Consider the following 20,474-nt stretch of genomic DNA (forward strand, 5'->3'; position numbering starts at 1 on the left):
GCCGCATGCCATCGCAATCATTAGTATCCGCATCGCCACTTCGAGGGGGAACCCGTGGCGGGAGAATTTATTTCGTTTGAGCCGTCGGATCGACGATTGACCGTTGATGGGCGGCGAGTGGAGGGAAGAGAGGAAGTGAGAAAGGGAACAAAAATTCTATACGTTATTGTGATACAGTGAATCTGCAGACACAGCGGGGCCCACACATCCAACCTTTAACGGCCAGAAAACGATGAGTGGAAGGCGATGTGACGGGTTCTTAAGACGTTACAGGGTTCATCACTGTCAAATCATCATATCAATAATGAAATGGATGAATTTTATGGCATCTCTACTCGCATTAATAGTTATAAACATGTAATGATTGGTGTTTAATTCTTTTGATATTTTTTTTGAAAAAATTATATTGCTAAATACTTTAATATGTGCTCATGGAGCACGATCTTCTTGATAACAATTGCGAGGAAAATGTTATCAAATTATTAATATTGAAAATATATTATCATAATTATGGTGAGCTAATATATTAATGATGAGAAATACATTTTTCTATTTTATTAATACTGAAAAATCTTCTTTAAAAAATTTAAATAGTCGATTTGTAATTTTTTTTATTTTTTTAGATAATGCTTAAAAATTGATAGAGTACTACGTTGAAAAAATATTGCGAATTAGTATGTAATTTATTTGTGTGAAATTTCTGCATTACTTTTTTTATATAAAATAAGTGGTGAATTATGTTGCTTTTGCTGGCTTATCAAATGTTGTTCCATGTCGAGATGCTAGTAGAATTTTGTCGCACTTTTTGTTTCACTTTTTTTAGTCATAATATGACTTCTTTAAAATCTAAAGCACTAAAAAATAATTGACTTATGTAAATTTTTGACAAGTTTCTTTATAAGACATATGATTCACTAGTTCACCTACCTCTTATGAATCGCGTACAGTACCTATTTGTGTAAGGTACCATTTCATTTTGTCGACAACTTCGATTCAATTTTTTATTAGTATATCCATCTTGAACTTCTTTGTGGAGTGATTGATTAAAACCCCATTTGATTTTGATGAGCTCAAAGCATTTGAGTATATCTTGTGATTACTAATGAATTCAATTGAGTGTTTCAGTGAAAATCCTGTCCAAGTGTCTCTAGATTTTGGTTCATAGTATTTTGGATAAGTTAAGAAGTCTGCTGAACCAAAGTCTAAGACTCGAGTCGACTCCCGAGTATCACGAGTCGACTCCAAGCGTATCAAGTTCACTGGCACGAGCTCGAGTCGACTCCAGACTAGTACGAGTCGACTCCGACTGAGAACAGAAAGCCTCATCTCAGAACCTGTCAACGAGTCGACTCCTGAAGTGCGCGAGTCGACTCCAATGTTCAACGAGTCGACTCCAGGGTAGTAAGAGTCGACTCCAAGAGGTACACAAAGAAAAGTCAGAGAGCAGTTTTCGAGTCTGAGATTCGAGTCGACTCCAGTGGAACGCGAGTCGACTCCGATGGTTGGCAAGTCGACTCCAGAGAAAGCAAGAGTCGACTCTCAGCGGTACACAAAGAAAAGGTCAGAGAGCATTTTATGGACTCTGAGATTCGAGTCGACTCCCGCAATACGCGAGTCGACTCCGAGACTGTGCGACCATCGACAGACAGAAAACCATGTTACTGCCTCTGAGATTCGAGTCGACTCCCAGACAGCTCGAGTCGACTCCAAGACAAGCTTCACGTCAAAAGGCAGAAGACCAACTTTCGGAAACTGAGAGCCGAGTCGACTCCAAGGAAGTTCGAGTCGACTCCAAGACTGGGTGAGCCAAAAGACAGAGAATCTGGAGTTCGGGCTCTGAGATTCGAGTCGACTCCAAGGACAGTCGAGTCGACTCGAGTGGACAAAATTCAAAATTGGATCCACGGACTTCTGTGGATGAGGCGACTCCAAAATTGCCAGGTCAGCTCCAGAAGTTGGCGAGTCGACTCCGGGTCAAGACGAGTCGACTCCCAGTCGTGACGGCAACTTTAATTCAAATTTGGAACAGTTGCCGAGTCGACTCCGGAAAAGCTTGAGTCGACTCCCGCTACAGCCGAGTCGACTCCTGATCGCGCGAGTCGACTCCAACCCACCAACGGTCATATTGTCAGGCTGCGCAGAGTGTGCAGAACGGGCAGAAAAAGCAGTGTAATGGCTAGTTTCCGTGGGGGTTGGCTTAAATAGCCACAGAAGACTGTAGCAAGGTAGAGAACAGTCATTCCACTCCAACTAATCAAGGATTCAAGCTCTGCAACGTACTCTTCAACGAAAAAGGAAAGATCTGCATTTACAGCTCCACCTACATCTTTCCAGCAATTAAAGCCTTCTCCTCCAGCATTCAAGTCGACTACACATTCAAGAGGAGACCGGAGTTCAAGAAGCCTTACCTCTTCTTTAGCTTAAAAGCGTTTGAGGGCTTCTAAACTCCTCTTTGATTATATTGTTTTATATCTGCTTTTGAGAAGCTTATTTTCCTTTCTGTCTATAACTTGTATTTACTTGGTTCAATCGGGGGATTGAATCAAGGGGATTAAGGTTGGTTGGTGAGCCAAGTTAAAACCAACGTGTGTAAGGGTTTGATTGTGAGCCCGGAAAAACAATCGGGGTTGGTTCTAGTCGGTGAGCCTGGAAAAACCGACCGAGTTCGTTGTGAGCTCGTAAAACAACAAGTTTGGTTGTGAGCTTGCAAAACAACCAGCTGTAATCCAAGGGGGTTATAGTGAATTTCCAAGAGAGACTTGGGGAGTGGACGTAGGAGCAAGGGGTAGCTCCGAACCACTATAAAACTCTGTGTTTGCATTGGATTGTCTCTTCTCTTCTTCCTCTCACATCACTCACAGCACTTAGCATTAATTAAATAACTTGCAAGAGTTTTTAATTAATCATCCTTAAAGTTTTAAATATCTAAATTAATTTAAAACCCAATTCACCCCCCCCCCCCTCTTGGGTTGTCTATCTGGGCAACAAGTGGTATCAGAGCCAAAAACTCTTCCACTCAAGAGTTAAAAGATCAAAATGACAACCCCATTTGGATCTTCTCACATTGAGGGTCAGTCCACCCAAAGACACCCTTTCTTCAATGGATCTGACTACTCATACTGGAAGGCTAGGATGAGAATATTCGTCCAAGCCCAAGACTATGAGATGTGGACTATTGTAGTGAATGGCCCATACATCCCATCCACATATGTAGAGGGTGTTAAGGTACCCAAATTAGAAAAGGATTGGGATGAACATGACATGAGGAAGGCACAATTAAACTCTAAAGCTATGAATGTGTTTTATTGTGCCTTAGATAGAAATGAATTCAATAGGGTCTCTACTTGCAACTCTGCAAAAGAGATCTGGGATAGACTTGAAGTGACCCATGAGGGCACGAATCAAGTTAAAGAATCCAAAATTAATATATTGGTTCATAAGTATGAACTATTTAAAATGGATTCTAATGAGACAATCACTAGCATGTTCACTAGGTTTACTGACATTGTCAATGGCCTAAAAAGCCTTGGCAAGAGCTATACTAACAGTGATCTTGTCAGGAAAATACTTCGCTGTCTACCAAGGTCATGGGAAGCCAAGGTGATGGCAATCCAAGAAGCTAAAGACTTGAACAAGCTTCCACTCGAAGAGCTTCTTGGATCCCTAATGACTCACGAGCTAACCATGAAGCAACACAGCGAAGAAGAGTCCTCCCATAAGAAAAAGGTAATAGCACTTAAATCTACTTCATCTAACAAGGACTTGTCCTGCAGTAGCAGTAGTGAAGAAGAAGAACATGAGGAAGATGATGGTGAGGCTCTTCTTGTGCGCAAGTTCAAGAGATTCATCAACCACAAGAAGTCCTATCATCAAAGGAGAGGCCCCTCAAATTTCTACCGCAAGGACAAAGGTAAGGAAAGGAAAAACGAGGAGATTGGGTGTTACGAGTTAATGAGTTAGATTTTTCTTTTGATGAACTTTATGATGCATTTAATGAGTTAATGGTAGAATATAAGGCTATAAACCTTAAGAATAAAGAACTGAAAATAGCTAATCAATCATACCTACATAAATACGATAAATTAGTTAAGGATAAGGACTTAATCACCAAAAAAAATATTGAACTTAAAACAAGCAACCAACTTTTAACTCAAAAGACTAACACCTTAACTAAAGATAATGAAAAACTAACTAAGGAATTTTCAGAACTTAAAAAATATAAACAAACCTTAGATAAGGATCTTACAAAAGAACTTAATGATCTAAAAGCAGAAAATCAAATACTAACTAAAGAACTTAACAAATACAAATCCTTAGTTGAAAAATTTGCATATAGTTCTGAAAAATTAAACATGATACTAAATAGTCAACGAGCAGTATTTAATAAAGCGGGTTTAGGGTATAAACCAAGAAATAAACAAAAACTTCTTAGTAACTTCTTTGTTAAAGCTGGAGAAACTAAAACTAAGAAAATAACCTGCTTTTGTTGTGGAACTATAGGACATAAGGCAAATGCATGTGACTATAGGAAAAGTAAAACAAAAAGAAAAATTAAAAGGGTATGGGTTCCAAAAGGAACCAACTTGACTAACCATGAAGGACCCAAGAAAACTTGGGTACCTAAGATGACATGATTTGCTTGTGTAGGAGTGTCTTGCAGCCAAGGTCAACAAAAACCGCTGGTATTTGGATAGTGGCTGCTCAAGGCACATGACGGGTGATAAAGATCAATTTTTCACCCTTGAAGCTAAGAAGGGAGGTGATGTGACTTTTGGAGACAACAACCAAGGTCATATCATTGGTATTGGTAAAGTTCAAATCACCCCTTCTACTTTTATAGATAATGTTAGATATGTTGATGGTCTTAAGCATAACTTGTTAAGCATTAGTCAATTATGTGATATAGGATATGATGTTATGTTTAAACCATCACTATGCATTATAACAAATCCTAATGATAATAGTTTAGTTTTTAAAGGAATTAGACGTGGAAATGTATATGTTGTAGACCTAGAAGATCTTGCAAAACATAACCAATGTCTAGTTGTAAATGAAACTAAAGATAATGATGCTAGTTGGTTATGGCACCGTAAGTTAGGTCATGCAAGCATGGACACAATAACTAAACTAGTTAAAAGAGACTCCGTGATAGATTTGCCAAAATTAAAATTTGAAAAGAGCAAAATATGTGAAGCATGTCAATTTGGCAAACAATCTAGGAACTCTTTTAAATCCATAAAATGTGTCTCTACCTCTAGGCCTCTAGAATTATTACACATGGACCTATTTGGTCCAACTAGAACAACAAGCCTAGGTGGAAATAAATATGGTCTAGTTATAGTAGATGATTACTCTAGGTACACATGGGTCATGTTCCTAGCACATAAGGATCAAGCATTTTCTGTTTTTAAGAAGTTCCATAAGGAAGTAACAAATGCTAGAGAGTCTTCAGTCATAGCCATTAGAAGTGACCATGGTACCGAATTCGAAAATCAATCATTTGATGAATTTTGTAGTAAAAAGGGGATAACCCATAATTTCTCAGCACCTAGGACACCACAACAAAATGGAGTTGTGGAAAGGAAGAATAGAACACTAGAGGAAATGGCTAGAACTATGTTATGTGAAAGTAACCTTCCTAAGTACTTTTGGGGAGAAGCCATTAATACCTCTTGTCACATATTAAATAGAGTTCTATTGAGACCCATTATAAAGAAAACACCTTATGAACTGTGGAAAAACAGAAAACCAAAGGTTAATTATCTTCATGTTTTTGGATGTAGGTGTTTTGTGCATAATAATGGGAAAGATAATCTAGGAAAATTTGACCCTAAATCTGATGAAGGAATATTCTTAGGTTATTCTACAACTAGTAAAACCTATAGAGTCTTTAATAAAAGAACCTTAGTCATAGAAGAATCTATACATGTAGTATTTGATGACTCTAGTGACATCTCCTCTAGTAAGAAAGTTAATTTTGATGATGATGTTGAAATACTTGAGGAAAAGATAGATGAGATGGGATTACAAGATGATAATCAAAAGTTGATTGAAGGAGAATCATCAAGCCAAGAGGCTATTGTGGATCATGGGCTAACAAAAGCTTGGAGGTATGCTCACAGGCATCCTAAGGAACTCATTCTAGATGATCCATCTCAACCGGTTAGGACTAGAGCTTCACTTAGAAATCTAAATAACCATCTAGCTTTTGTTTCACACTTTGAGCCCAAACATATAGAAGAAGCCGAAAATGATGTAAATTGGATAAATGCAATGCAAGAAGAACTAAACCAATTTACTAGAAACAAAGTGTGGGATCTAGTAGAGAGACCTTCTAAATATCCAATTATAGGTACAAAATGGATATATAAAAATAAGCTAGATGAAAATGGAATTGTTATAAGGAATAAGGCTAGACTAGTGGCAAAGGGTTATAATCAAGAAGAAGGCATAGATTTTGATGAAACCTTTGCTCCCGTAGCTAGACTTGAGGCTATTAGACTATTATTAGCATATGCATGCTCTAAGGATTTCAAACTATTTCAAATGGATGTAAAAAGTGCATTTTTAAATGGGTATATTAATGAGGAAGTGTATGTAGAACAACCTCCTGGTTTTGAAAATCATCAATACCCTAATCATGTGTATAAACTGAACAAAGCACTTTATGGATTAAAACAAGCACCTAGAGCATGGTATGAGAGACTTAGTAAATTCCTATTAGAACATGAATTCTCTAGGGGAAATGTAGACACAACATTATTTCTGAAAAAGCAAAATAAGGAGATGCTATTAGTACAGATTTATGTTGATGATATCATTTTCGGTGCTACTAACAATCGCCTCTGCGAAGAGTTTGCTGATTTGATGCAGAGTGAGTTTGAGATGAGCATGATGGGAGAGCTGAACTACTTCCTCGGGCTTCAAATCAAACAATCTGAAGGAGGCATCTTCATCAATCAAGCAAAATATGTCAAGGAGATGCTCAAGAAGTTTGATATGGAAGGAAACAAATCAATCAGCACCCCCATGAGCTCATCATGCAAATTAGATCAAGATGAATCAGATAAATCTGTAGATCAAAAACTTTATAGAGGTATGATAGGATCTTTACTATATCTTACTGCAAGTAGACCTGATATTATGTTTAGTGTTTGCATGTGTGCTAGATATCAGGCTAATCCTAAAGAATCACACCTAGCTGCAGTTAAGAGAATTTTTAAATACTTAATAGGAACTAAGAACATAGGGCTATGGTACTCTAAAGAATCTAGCCTAAACTTAATAGGGTACACAGATTCAGACTTCGCTGGATGTAAGCTTGATAGAAAAAGTACCAGCGGGTCGTGTCAGTTTCTAGGAGAAAACCTAATCTCATGGTTTAGCAAGAAATAAAACTCGGTTGCATTATCCACTGCAGAAGCTGAATATGTGGCAGCCGGGAGTTGTTGTGCTCAAATCTTGTGGATTAAACAACAATTAGAAGATTATGGCATTAAACAAGATAAAATTTCCATTAATTGTGATAATACAAGTGCCATAAATCTAACTAAAAATCCAATTCAACATTCAAGAACTAAACACATTGAGATAAGACATCACTTCATAAGAGATCATGTATTGAATGGTGATGTGTCACTCCAATTTATTTGTACTGATAATCAATTAGCAGATATTTTTACAAAACCCCTAAGTGAAGAGAGGTTTAGCGTGCTTAGGAGGGGATTAGGAGTGATTGATCCATCCTAGTGGGAGTTTCCACTAGATTAATTAATTTTGATGATTAGAATGCGGTTAAAATAGAGTTTACATTCAATGATCATCAAATCAGATCCCAATTAGGTGATTAGAATGCGGTTATAGCATGACTTTTAGGTGCGTGCCAAGGTTAGAGACGACTCGAGTAAGTTTCAGAGCCGGCTCCTAAGGGGGAGTCGACTCGCGCATATTCTGGAGTCGACTCGAGGTCGAGTCGACTCGCGACTCAGGGGAGTCGACTCGCAGTCGGGATCCGACTTTTTAACCCTAGGTTTGTCGTTTCGCAAACACTTTTCTTTCAAGCCGCCACTGTTCAAAAAGCCCTAGAGCCGACTCCTAGGTCTTCCCCGATCGTCTCCAATCTCTGTTCGGTCGATTTTTCACCGGTTCTTAGGGTTTTCGTCCGTTCCTAGGTCGTCTCCGGTCCGTCCCGAGTCTCCTCCGTCGACCTTTCTCCGTCCTTTAGGTGTTTCTTCCCGTTTAGGTCAAGATGCCTCGTAAGACCGTGGTTAGGAAGAGGTCCCGTCCCGAGGCCGGTCCCGAGCGGCGCTCCAAGGCGCGGCACGATCCCGCGAGGCAACCACCTCCGGCTCGTTCCCCGCCTAGGGCGGTTCCCGCGAGGCCATTGGCCGGGAAGGTCGTCTCCACCGGGAGGTATGTCGATTTCGACTTCCTCTCCCGGGAAGGGTTCACCATAGGTGATAGGCTTAGAGCCCAGGGCTTAGAGTTCTTCCTTACATTGGACCTCCCCACATATCCAGGGCTCGTTAGAGAGTTTTACGGTACCGTCCATCGGGGAGATGGGGGTATCGAGGGCACAGTAGCCGGTGTCCCTGTGTTTGTCACGGAGGATCTTATTGGCCACATCCTCCACCTTCCACTAGTAGGGGTGGCTCCCGCACACCCTGAGGATAGAGTTGAGGCCCTTACGGTCGTCTTAGGGCATCCACCTCAGTCCCCCCTAGACGAGGTATCTGCTAGCTCACTTCCTGTTGAAGTGAGAATCCTTTTGAGTATTCTGTCCAGGTCTGTCTTCCCTAAGACAGGAAGATTTGATTTTGTAAATGAGAGGGACCTAGCTATTATGTCTTACATTCTTCAGGACACCCCGGTCAACTTCCCCAAACTCATATATAGGTATATGTGTGAGCCCCTAGATAGACCTAGGCTCACCCTCCCATACGGCATGATTTTTACTCTTCTCTTTAGGGAGTACGAGATTTCCATTCCTGAGAGGAAACCCTCTCGTGCATTGCGATGGACAGATCGCTTGTGTACGGGGACCATGCACAGGATGGGGTTTCGGAAGAGAGAGGGGGTATGGGTTAGGAAGTCTACCCTCACCGCTCAGACCACCAGACTTTCACCCAGTCCTGAGCCCGATTCAGACTACCCAGACCTTCCAGACCATCCAGACCTTCCATCCACTCCTCCTGCTCCTACCACCTCCGCCGGACCTTCCTCCTCGGCACCACCCTCTATGGCGGTCCGGATTGATCCTGAGCAGCTCCGGGAGCTGCGACAGGAGATAGTCAGAGAGGTGAGGGATGAGCTGCTTCGGGAGCTCCGAGGTGCGGTGCCTGCTCCCACTCCTGCACCCGTATCTTCTCAGTTGGTCCCTTCCTTGACAGCCGTGACTGACATGACGGCTCATGTACGGGAAGAGATCTACAATGTCCGGAGTTTGGTCCAGGCCCAGTTCCACAGCATGAGTGAGGTCACGAGCTCCACTCGACAGATGCGAGAGGAGATAGGTCGTGACATGCACACCACCACCGAGGGGGCCGAGCGCTTGGCGAATGTACTCATCGACAAGCTGGACGCACTTCAGACATCGGTGACTGGGCTTCAGGCGTCGGTGACAGAGCTCTCCACTACACATAGCAGAGCCACCACGTCTATCATCACACAGCTTGGCCATGTCACAGATGCAGTCACCCTCCTCATGGAGCAGAGCCGATTGAGAGGAGGAGCCACATCCTCGAGAGGAGGAGCCACATCCTCCAGAGGAGGAGATGCATCCTCGAGAGGGGGAGCTTCATCCTCGAGGAGGACATAGATGTGTTTGAGTTTTGTTTTGTATTGTTTTACTTTACTTATTGTATGCTCAAATCTACTTCAATTCATATCAATACAATGAGTAGACATCTTATCTTCAATTATGTGCCATTAATTGTGGTTGATTACCTCCTTTTTGGTATGATGACAAAAAGGGGGAGAACTATGTATAAAATGTGTAAAAGGAGAAAAATATGAAAAAAAATATGTAAAAGAAATCAATGGAAATAAATAAAAAGATAAACTCTTAAAAACACACACAAATTTGTTCTAAGTGGATTCGGTACCTCGAGGCTCATTATCTCTCTTTTGGGGCTCCTAATGGAGTAATCTCCAGAATCTATTCAAGGGATATTCGGAGATTAGCTGAATCCTACTCAAGAACAAATTGACAGATTTTTCCTCTAAAAACAAAAAATTCAGTTCAAAAACTTCAAAGCATTAAAAGAAAATTCAGAGAATCAAAACATAGTTGAATGCACATGTTGAGGGGGAGAATCTGAATTTTAATCAAGCTAAATCATTAATGACATATAAGCCAAACAATTGATTGCATAATATGAAGGCTTATATAATTCCAAATGAAAGGGGGAGCTTTAACTCCGAAATTTGTTGTTTCACTCCTTTCAAACTTGGATAAATTAAATTATCAGACATTTGAATTCATTTATGAATTTTATTTCATTATTTATTGAGCAAGTCATTTTACATATACTCAAAGTTTTGTCATCATCAAAAAGGGGGAGATTGTGGAGTGATTGATTAAAACCCCATTTGATTTTGATGAGCTCAAAGCATTTGAGTATATCTTGTGATTACTAATGAATTCAATTGAGTGTTTCAGTGAAAATCCTGTCCAAGTGTCTCTAGATTTTGGTTCATAGTATTTTGGATAAGTTAAGAAGTCTGCTGAACCAAAGTCTGAGACTCGAGTCGACTCCCGAGTATCACGAGTCGACTCCAAGCGTATCAAGTTCACTGGCACGAGCTCGAGTCGACTCCAGACTAGTACGAGTCGACTCCGACTGAGAACAGAAAGCCTCATCTCAGAACCTGTCAACGAGTCGACTCCTGAAGTGCGCGAGTCGACTCCAATGTTCAACGAGTCGACTCCAGGGTAGTAAGAGTCGACTCCAAGAGGTACACAAAGAAAAGTCAGAGAGCAGTTTTCGAGTCTGAGATTCGAGTCGACTCCAGTGGAACGCGAGTCGACTCCGATGGTTGGCAAGTTGACTCCAGAGAAAGCAAGAGTCGACTCTCAGCGGTACACAAAGAAAAGGTCAGAGAGCATTTTATGGACTCTGAGATTCGAGTCGACTCCCGCAATACGCGAGTCGACTCCGAGACTGTGCGACCATCGACAGACAGAAAACCATGTTACTGCCTCTGAGATTCGAGTCGACTCCCAGACAGCTCGAGTCGACTCCAAGACAAGCTTCACGTCAAAAGGCAGAAGACCAACTTTCGGAAACTGAGAGCCGAGTCGACTCCAAGGAAGTTCGAGTCGACTCCAAGACTGGGTGAGCCAAAAGACAGAGAATCTGGAGTTCGGGCTCTGAGATTCGAGTCGACTCCAAGGACAGTCGAGTCGACTCGAGTGGACAAAATTCAAAATTGGATCCACGGACTTCTGTGGATGAGGCGACTCCAAAATTGCCAGGTCAGCTCCAGAAGTTGGCGAGTCGACTCCGGGTCAAGACGAGTCGACTCCCAGTCGTGACGGCAACTTTAATTCAAATTTGGAACAGTTGCCGAGTCGACTCCGGAAAAGCTTGAGTCGACTCCCGCTACAGCCGAGTCGACTTCTGATCGCGCGAGTCGACTCCAACCCACCAACGGTCATATTGTCAGGCTGCGCAGAGTGTGCAGAACGGGCAGAAAAAGCAGTGTAACGGCTAGTTTCCGTGGGGGTTGGCTTAAATAGCCACAGAAGACTGTAGCAAGGTAGAGAACAGTCATTCCACTCCAACTAATTAAGGATTCAAGCTCTGCAACGTGCTCTTCAACGAAAAAGGGAAGATCTGCATTTACAGCTCCACCTACATCTTCCCAGCAATTAAAGCCTTCTCCTCCAGCATTCAAGTCGACTACACATTCAAGAGGAGACCGGAGTTCAAGAAGCCTTACCTCTTCTTCAGCTTAAAAGCGTTTGAGGGCTTCTAAACTTCTCTTTGATTATATTGTTTTATATCTGCTTTTGAGAAGCTTATTTTCCTTTCTGTCTATAACTTGTATTTACTTGGTTCAATCGGGGGATTGAATCAAGGGGATTAAGGTTGGTTGGTGAGCCAAGTTAAAACCAACGTGTGTAAGGGTTTGATTGTGAGCCCGGAAAAACAATCGGGGTTGGTTCTAGTCGGTGAGCCTGGGAAAACCGACCGAGTTCGTTGTGAGCTCGTAAAACAACAAGTTTGGTTGTGAGCTTGCAAAACAACCAGCTGTAATCTAAGGGGGTTATAGTGAATTCCCAAGAGAGACTTGGGGAGTGGACGTAGGAGCAAGGGGTAGCTCCGAACCACTATAAAACTCTGTGTTTGCATTGGATTGTCTCTTCTCTTCTTCCTCTCACATCACTCACAGCACTTAGCATTAATTAAATAACTTGCAAGAGTTTTTAATTAATCATCCTTAAAGTTTTAAATATCTAAATTAATTTAAAACCCAATTCACCCCCCCCCCCTCTTGGGTTGTCTATCTGGGCAACATTCTTGTTTGCTATGAAAAGGGTATTTGGATTTCTTTTCGAACTCTTAGCATTACTACTTCAGGAGGGTTTACAAGGATTGGTGCAAATTTTGTTATAAAATTATGTTTACAATAATTAGTACCTTTGCTTAACAACAAGAGGTTTTGGATTCAAACCTTAGATGGTACATTTTTGAATTTAGGTAATCATGATGCATGCGCATGTAAGTCTTCCTTTCTCTTTCAACAAGAAGAACAATAACAACAATTATTTTCCACATCAGAAGGAACATCACTAACTCAATTAGATTGTAAGACCTGGTTAAGTATTCCTTTAATGTTTTCTATTATTAGAAAAAAACTAAAGTATCAAGAAGGCACTGGTGATTTTTTGGAGGGATAAAGTTCTTTGAAAAGAAAACAAATTGTTTCCCATGGAGACAGTAGAAGAATAAGGAGGAGCCATGGCTCTTCAATAGCAGTTCTTTTTTTGATGTTTCTTAAAAGCTCAAAGTAAATTGGGTCATAAAGTTTTTAATTATCCATTCAATTTTATGCACGCTTATATATTGTTCCACATGTGCGAACACACATTTATTTCTTTTTGTTATTACACATCCTCTATCAATTTTAAAAATAAAATTTTCATGAAGATAAAAATAAATTTTTAAATTTCAGAAAAACATCTAATAGTGTCAATGTGATCGCATGGGAGGCACGCATCCTACAACGTCTCCATGGATGCAGAGCTGTGCTCGCCATTAGCAGAAAAGGAAAATCCTTTCCTAAATTCTAATCAATCGACTTCGATCTAATTATACGGCAAACTCAAGAGTCAACATACGAAATTAACTCATGATTTTAAGGCTCTTAAGGCGCATCGGGTATTAAAAGAGGAACAGACTTATTCTATGGGTGATTCATAGTTGGGTTTTCTGGCTTCTTCTAGTGGCATCGTTTTTTTCCTTTTGCAAATACATTTCTTTTAAGATCAAGCTATCAGTTATTTAAACATTGTTAGTTTACCTAATAATCTTTCCCGAACTGGCGTAAATTCTGTTTGTTGGTACCAAACGTACTTGTGTGTTTTTATTAGATAAAATCATGAGATGAACAAAGAGAGATTTTGGGCTGGATAGAGTAATTTTCTTTTGTTTAAAATATTTGTTGTTTTTAAAAGCCACGGGAGCTTTGACACACACAAAAAGAAAAAGCAAGCATCAAGACACGCTCTGAGCCCATGGGACCCCACCACCTCGGCCACCTTTCGAGCTGGACGAGGGTCCTCCTTCATCTAGAAAGAGATATGTGCTCATACCGCGAGGTGCTTCCGATGATCAGATGGGAGATTAGGGATGGTCGGACCATCAACATTCTAGAGGATAGGTGGCTATCAAAGGGTACATTGCAGGACTAGCCCACACTGATGGACCATGGACGGTTGGAGGGTCGCACAATCAGCGACTTGTTTGTCCAGCGGGAGCGGAGATGGGATGCAGTTTTTGTTAGGCGGGTGTTTGGCGAGCAGCTTGCAGAGCGGGTGCTGACTTTACCGGTCCCGGTGGGGATGGTAGCGGATAGGAGGGTATGGAGTCTGTCCGGGCAGACGGTAGTTGTAATGGCCAACGTTGACTCGGCCCCTCAGGCCTCCGCCAATAATTCCCCCCCCAATGTGATGCCTGGGTTTCGAACTCGAGACCTATGGCTCTGATACCAATTGTCAGGATCAAGCGCTACCATTACACCAAAACCCGCAGGTGTTAGTGAAGGCGCAACTTTATTTCCTTAAACTAGCGCAGGGGCCCATAGCGCCACGAGTCGACTCCGACCAAGCCTCGCCCAACTTCGGACTCCGACAGGGCCTCGCCAGTGGGTTCAGGGACCCCCTAGTGGTATAACCCACCCTACTCCTCCAGCGCATCCACATTGGCAGGCGGCAGGACTGACTCGGCCCTCCAGGCCTCCGCCAACGTTGACTCGGCCCCTCAGGCCTCCGCCAACAGTAGTGAGCTCCCGTGACATAGCGCGGATGAGAGGAGGCGCGGTGCCCCAGCAGTTTGATGGTAGTTGGATTTGGAGACTACGTGCTCATCCCCGCATTATACTGTTCCTGTGAAAGGTAGCATGGGGCTGCCTACCCACTAGGAGCGTCTGAGCACGGCAGGGAGTGCGGATAGCTGTAGACTGTGGAGTATGCTCGGAGGTGGAGGAGTCCATCTATCATTTGCTAGTCGAGTGCCTGCAGGCTAGTCAGATTTGGAGGTGTACGGGGTTTTTTTCTGATCGGGGGCAGAGGTGGTCGTCCACTAAGGAGCTCCTGCGCTTTCTGGAGGCTTTGGGGTCAGGTCTGAGGCAGAGGAGAGAGGAACTTGTGTTGCCTACCTGGCCTACCACTCCTGATTGGACAAGAACGCACGAATCCTTGAGGGTAGCAACTCACCCCCGAGGATGGTGGTGAACCGGGCATTACTGCACGCGGAGGAGTTCCTTAGCACCACTGAGATTTCACCCACCGGGTTGGCCAGGGACATCTAGGGTACCCTTTTGTTCTTGCAGCGTTCAGATATGTTTTCGTATCTTGGGTGCCCCCACCTCTGGCTTCCTGAAGGTGAATTTCGATGGCAGTATGGTTGTTGATGGGAGAGGCGGAGGCGTAGGCTTCGTCATTAGAGATCATGACTCCAGACTAGTGGCAACAAGGGGCCAGCGGATCTTCAATTCCTCGGCGGTGTGTGCTGAGCTTAGAGCCTCCTGGAAGGGCATATCCTATGCCCGACGGATACTCGGTGCAGACCAGATCATCCTCAAGGGCGACTCGGCCACAGTGATTGATTGGATCAAGGGTTGAAAACGTGCAGGCAAGGGCAGGCCGTTGCTACTTGACATTCGGAAACTCTTGCAGGAGTGTGGTACCCATCAAGCTATACACGTATGCAGGAAAGCGAATTGTGCAGCTGGTTGGGTCGCTTCCTATACGACTCACCATTCTGGAGGTTTTGTTTGGAGAGAGCGTGATATAGTGTCTGAGTCTTTTTTTGCTTTGTTATTTTCAGATTTTATTGGCCGTATCTACACCTATAAAGGCATTTGGTATGCGGTGATCGTCCCAGGATCAAGGATGATGTGAGTAGAGATGATGAGATCACCATGTTTGGTTGCACCATGGCGATCCTACATAGCGGTGATCCTAAATCATCTCCACTCCTCAAATCACCGCCCGACTCAGTGATGGGATACTCATCCTCGAGGTCAGAAATCCAAGATCACCCCAAAGCAGTGATCCTAGGTTAAAAGTTAAAGACAAAAATACCCCTCAATTTAGCAGAAAAATTGAAATATCAATATATCATCAATATATTATGTTAATATTATATATATATAATATTATGTTGATATTATGTATTATATTAGTGATATATATTATATTATAATATATTACTAATCATATTATTGTCATATTATTATTAAAGGATAATATATTATTATATTTATATTTATATTATAGTAGAAATATATTATTATATTTTATATTTATATAATGAAAATATTTAATATATTTCTCCTATTTACCTTATTTTTCTAATCAAAATAATTATTAGTATTAAAAATCTATTATAAGTATAAATAAAAATATTAATTATATAATGAAAAATAATATATTTTTATAAGATTAATAATTTTTAGAAGTAATATATATTTTTATAGAATATATTAATAATTAATATATTGATAAATATATTAATATCTTATTATAATATATTTTATATGATTAATAAATATATGATAAGGGTTACTACAAGCAGAATATGTGACAAAATTATGAAGCTATCATAAAAATTAGCATATTGACTTACATTTTTGATTCATAAGAATTAAAAAAATAAAAAATAATCTAAGATATATCAGGAATATTTATGGTATTATGTAGTCGGTGATCTTGAATCTCCGTACTATATCAAACAAATTACTCATAGATATCCGAAAATTTTTAATCACTGGATCATGACCTATCAAACACATTGATCCTAGATCATTGGGGATCAAATCATTCCAGCATTCGGACCACCGGGTATTTTAGATCACCATGGTGATTCTGTTGGGGTTACCAAACGTTTTGTAGGGTGTGGGATGCCGTTGTAAAATAAAAATAATAAAAAAGAAAAAACACAGCAGCATGCGTCCTTCTGGTACGTGACGTAACGCAGCGGATCTTATGCCTTCTTCCATTGATTAAAGCAGCTGAATTAAAAGCATTTCAGGGCTCGTTTCCCATGTTGTGGCGGCGAAATCGAGGGAATGGGCGCCTGCCGTCATCCTCTGCTCCACCAAACTCGATGTGGAGGAGCCGAGGGAGGGCTTCAAGTCCCGAGTCCATCCTTCTGTTTGTCCGTTTCTACTCATCATGGCCGCAGCCATTTGAAGTGTTCCTGGTTGAGGGACTTCAGTCCAATCGCTTCCGCTTCTCCCTTTGCTTTGTGGATGGTGATGGTCCCCAGGCTATAGGAGGGTCTTCCATTAAGGCCCTATTTGGAGGAGCTGTTGACAGTAGAGCTGTTGGAAGTAGAGCTGTCTGAAGTAGAGCTTTTATGAAAAGCTGTTTGCTGTTTGGTAACTATAATTCTAAAGTGCTGTGGTACTTTAACATGTGTTTGGTAAATAAACTGAGAAAGTACTTTTGTATGACAAAATTACCATAAAGGACATTGCATGGTATTATACAACAGAGCCTAATAAAATATAACATATATTAATACATAATACACGATATAGTATAATATTACTGTAATGTAAAATAATATTATTATAATAGAGTAATATGACATTGCATAGCTAGCATAATAGTAATATAATTATTAGAGTAAATTAATTTTCCATAATATAACATAATATTAAATTATTTAATATAACATATTAATGTATTATGATATAATGTAATATATATTATATTTATAGTATAATACAATAATAAAGATATAAAATAATATAATTATTAGTATAAATTAATTTCTCATAATATAACATAATATTAAATTATTTAACATAACATATTAATGTATTATGATATAATATATTATAATATTATATTTATAGTATAATACAATAATAAAGATATAAAATATTATAATTATTAGTGTAAATAATTAATAATGTAAATTTTTTATCTTATTTATTTATTCATTCATTCATTCATTTATATAAATATTTATTTATGCATTTATTTATTCTTTTTTCTTTTCTTTTCTTTTCTTTTTTTCTCTTTTTTTTCTTTCCTTTTCTTCTTTTTTTTTTCCTTTCCTTTTCCTTTTCTTTTTTTCTTCTCTTCTTCTCCTTCCTTCCTCTACCCCGTTCTCCTTTCTTCTCCTCCCGCACGGCCGGCAGTGCCGGAAGGGGGCCACGCCGCGGCGGCCGCGGGAGGCGGCCGGGCCATGGCCGGCGGCGGCTGCGGCAGTCTCGGTGGCCACGGCTGGCCCCCTGGGAAGAGCTCTCCTCCCGCGAGGCCGACGGCGCCGGAAAGAGGCTGGGCCGTGGTGGATGCGGGAGGGGGTGGGTCGTAACCAGCGGCGGCCGTAGGAAGGGGGAGGGCGCCCCCTTCTTCTTCCTCTTCTTCCTCTTCTTCGGCACCTCCCCACCGTGGGACCTCCTTGTTCGGCGCCTCCCCTTTCCATGACGAGGAAATCGTGGCCGGCAGCCGCCGTGGGAAGGGGAAGACCACCCGTCTTCCTCTTCTTCGGCACCTCCGCACCGTGGGAGAGGGAGGGGGTGTGGCGGCGGGGGAGAAGGAGAGGGTGCGGCGGCGGGGGAGAGGGAGTGGGGTTCGGTGGAAGAGGAACAGGCAGCGAGAGAGAGGTTTTTGGGAGGAATTTTTTTTTTTGAATGGGGGTATTTTGGTAAAAAACACAGCTTCCCGACAAAGCTGAAAACAGCGTTTTCGGAAAGCTCCAAAATGGAGCTTCTGCCAAAAAGCTGTTTTCAGCTTCCCGCAAAAGCTGAAACAGCTTTTCCAAAATTTTACCAAACACCGTTTTTTACCTAAAAGTACTTTTGGAGGGCCAGAAAGTCCTTTTTGGCCCTCCAAAAGCTCCCCCAAACAGGGCCTAACTACTCTTTGGCAAACAGTGAGTAATGGTGTGGGCTTGTAAAAGTATTGCTGTTCTTAATTATTTTCTTTTGGCGTTTTAACAGTTTTCACTCTCCGTTTTAACCATTTTTTATGCAGCTTCAACATTTGGTCTCCATTAATCAAGAATTTGTACTCTTGCTTCATAATTTCAGGGATCACTTGATATTTAGTTCTTCATTTGCATGTAAAACAAACGTAATTGTGCAAGAAGGTGGCTTACTTGCATGTAAAAACAAAGCCTTGCTATGAGAAGGAGTGAATATAAAATGATTAATAGTGGAAGTATTAAATTAGTAGATGGCGGTTAACAAAAAGAGTGGGTTATAGCTTTCCCTTTTTAACTTTCTAGTAGTCATTGCTCGAGTAGAGAGGAGACCACTCTAGTCTCTTTCGCAAAACATAAAAGACAGGAAGCAACCATAATGAGTGTCTTCACATTTCTAACTACTTCCTCTTTGTAATTTATCATGGCTTAGATTGATAATGGGTACTTGGATTTTTTTCATGCCTCAAGTAAGAGGACTTAAAATTTGCCGAGAAATTGATATAAAGAAATAAAAAGAAAAATAAAAAATAGATTTGACTAAGAATGCTATAATGTACCATGATATAAGAATTAATTATGGCAATAAGGAGACGAATAAGTCTCCACTCTTCAATCATTGATCAATTCTACTGTCGGAGCCCCTATAAAAAAAATAAGCCAACTCCTTTGCTAGGTATAACTCGAGTTACTTTCTTAATAATAAAAAGATATCCACCATCAAATTCACAAGTCGCTTGATCTCTACACATGAAATGTTTCACCGTCTATTATATGACACCTTTGACCTCCACAGGCAAATATGCTAAACTTATAATATGTGGGTTACTTGTCACTTATATCGAAGTAAGTTAAGCCTATACTCTTGGCCATTCAATGTCTATGTGGGAGATGATTAAACTTTTGCTTCTTGAACAGAATTGGAGCCGTATCTGTTGATGCTTGAAAAGAATTCACCGCCAAAAGAGATTTTGGATCCTAAGATCCTAAGGGGAAGCTATCAAATGCAGCACTCTATAATATTGTAGTCTAAGGTAGAAGATGACTGACATGTAGTAGTAGTGGTGTTATATGAAATGTATGGGGAGAGTGTAGATGGATATTTCTTTCTTTCTATCATGCAGATTGTTACTAGTTGTTCTTACAAATAATTGCCCTATATCATGATAACCTCCTTTAGGAAATCAATTTTAGCGGAAAACAATATACATTTGACCTTTTATGCGAGTAACAAGTGACCGAACATGAGACTTTTAAGTGTCTCGTTATAAATCATTAACCAAATATTGATTGATCCACTATTTTTATCATTTACTATAGTTGATTGATGATGGACTAATATTCGAATGTAAACTCTAGAATATATACTTACCTCATTATTTAGCTTGTCCCCTTTCCTTTTTGTGATATATAGTTTTGGCAACTATTTAGCTTGTGTGATTTGGAAATCATGTTTGTTAGCATTTTATAGGACTAAAGAAGACAATGGTAGATACCGTGATGCCAACCAATGCATCTATATACAATTTGTGAAAAGAAACTCATAAGAAAGATGGGAGATTAGGGATGGCAATGGATAGGATATAGGTCGGATAGGCCATTACCGTACCAGCCTCGTACCTGCTTAGGAGCAAGGGCGGAGTGGAGCGAGTAAAGTTAGATAATCAAATTTTTTATCTTAGGAAGAAGATTTGTAAAGATATATATATCAGGGCCGGATTTGGGACGAGTTTTACTATTATCCATCTATTGCTAGCTAGGTAAAACCCGCTCTATTTGGATCGGGTTGGGTCAAGTACCCGATGGCCG

This window comes from Phoenix dactylifera, unplaced genomic scaffold (assembly GCF_009389715.1).
Source record: "Phoenix dactylifera cultivar Barhee BC4 unplaced genomic scaffold, palm_55x_up_171113_PBpolish2nd_filt_p 000257F, whole genome shotgun sequence".
Classification (NCBI taxonomy): Eukaryota; Viridiplantae; Streptophyta; class Magnoliopsida; order Arecales; family Arecaceae; genus Phoenix; species Phoenix dactylifera.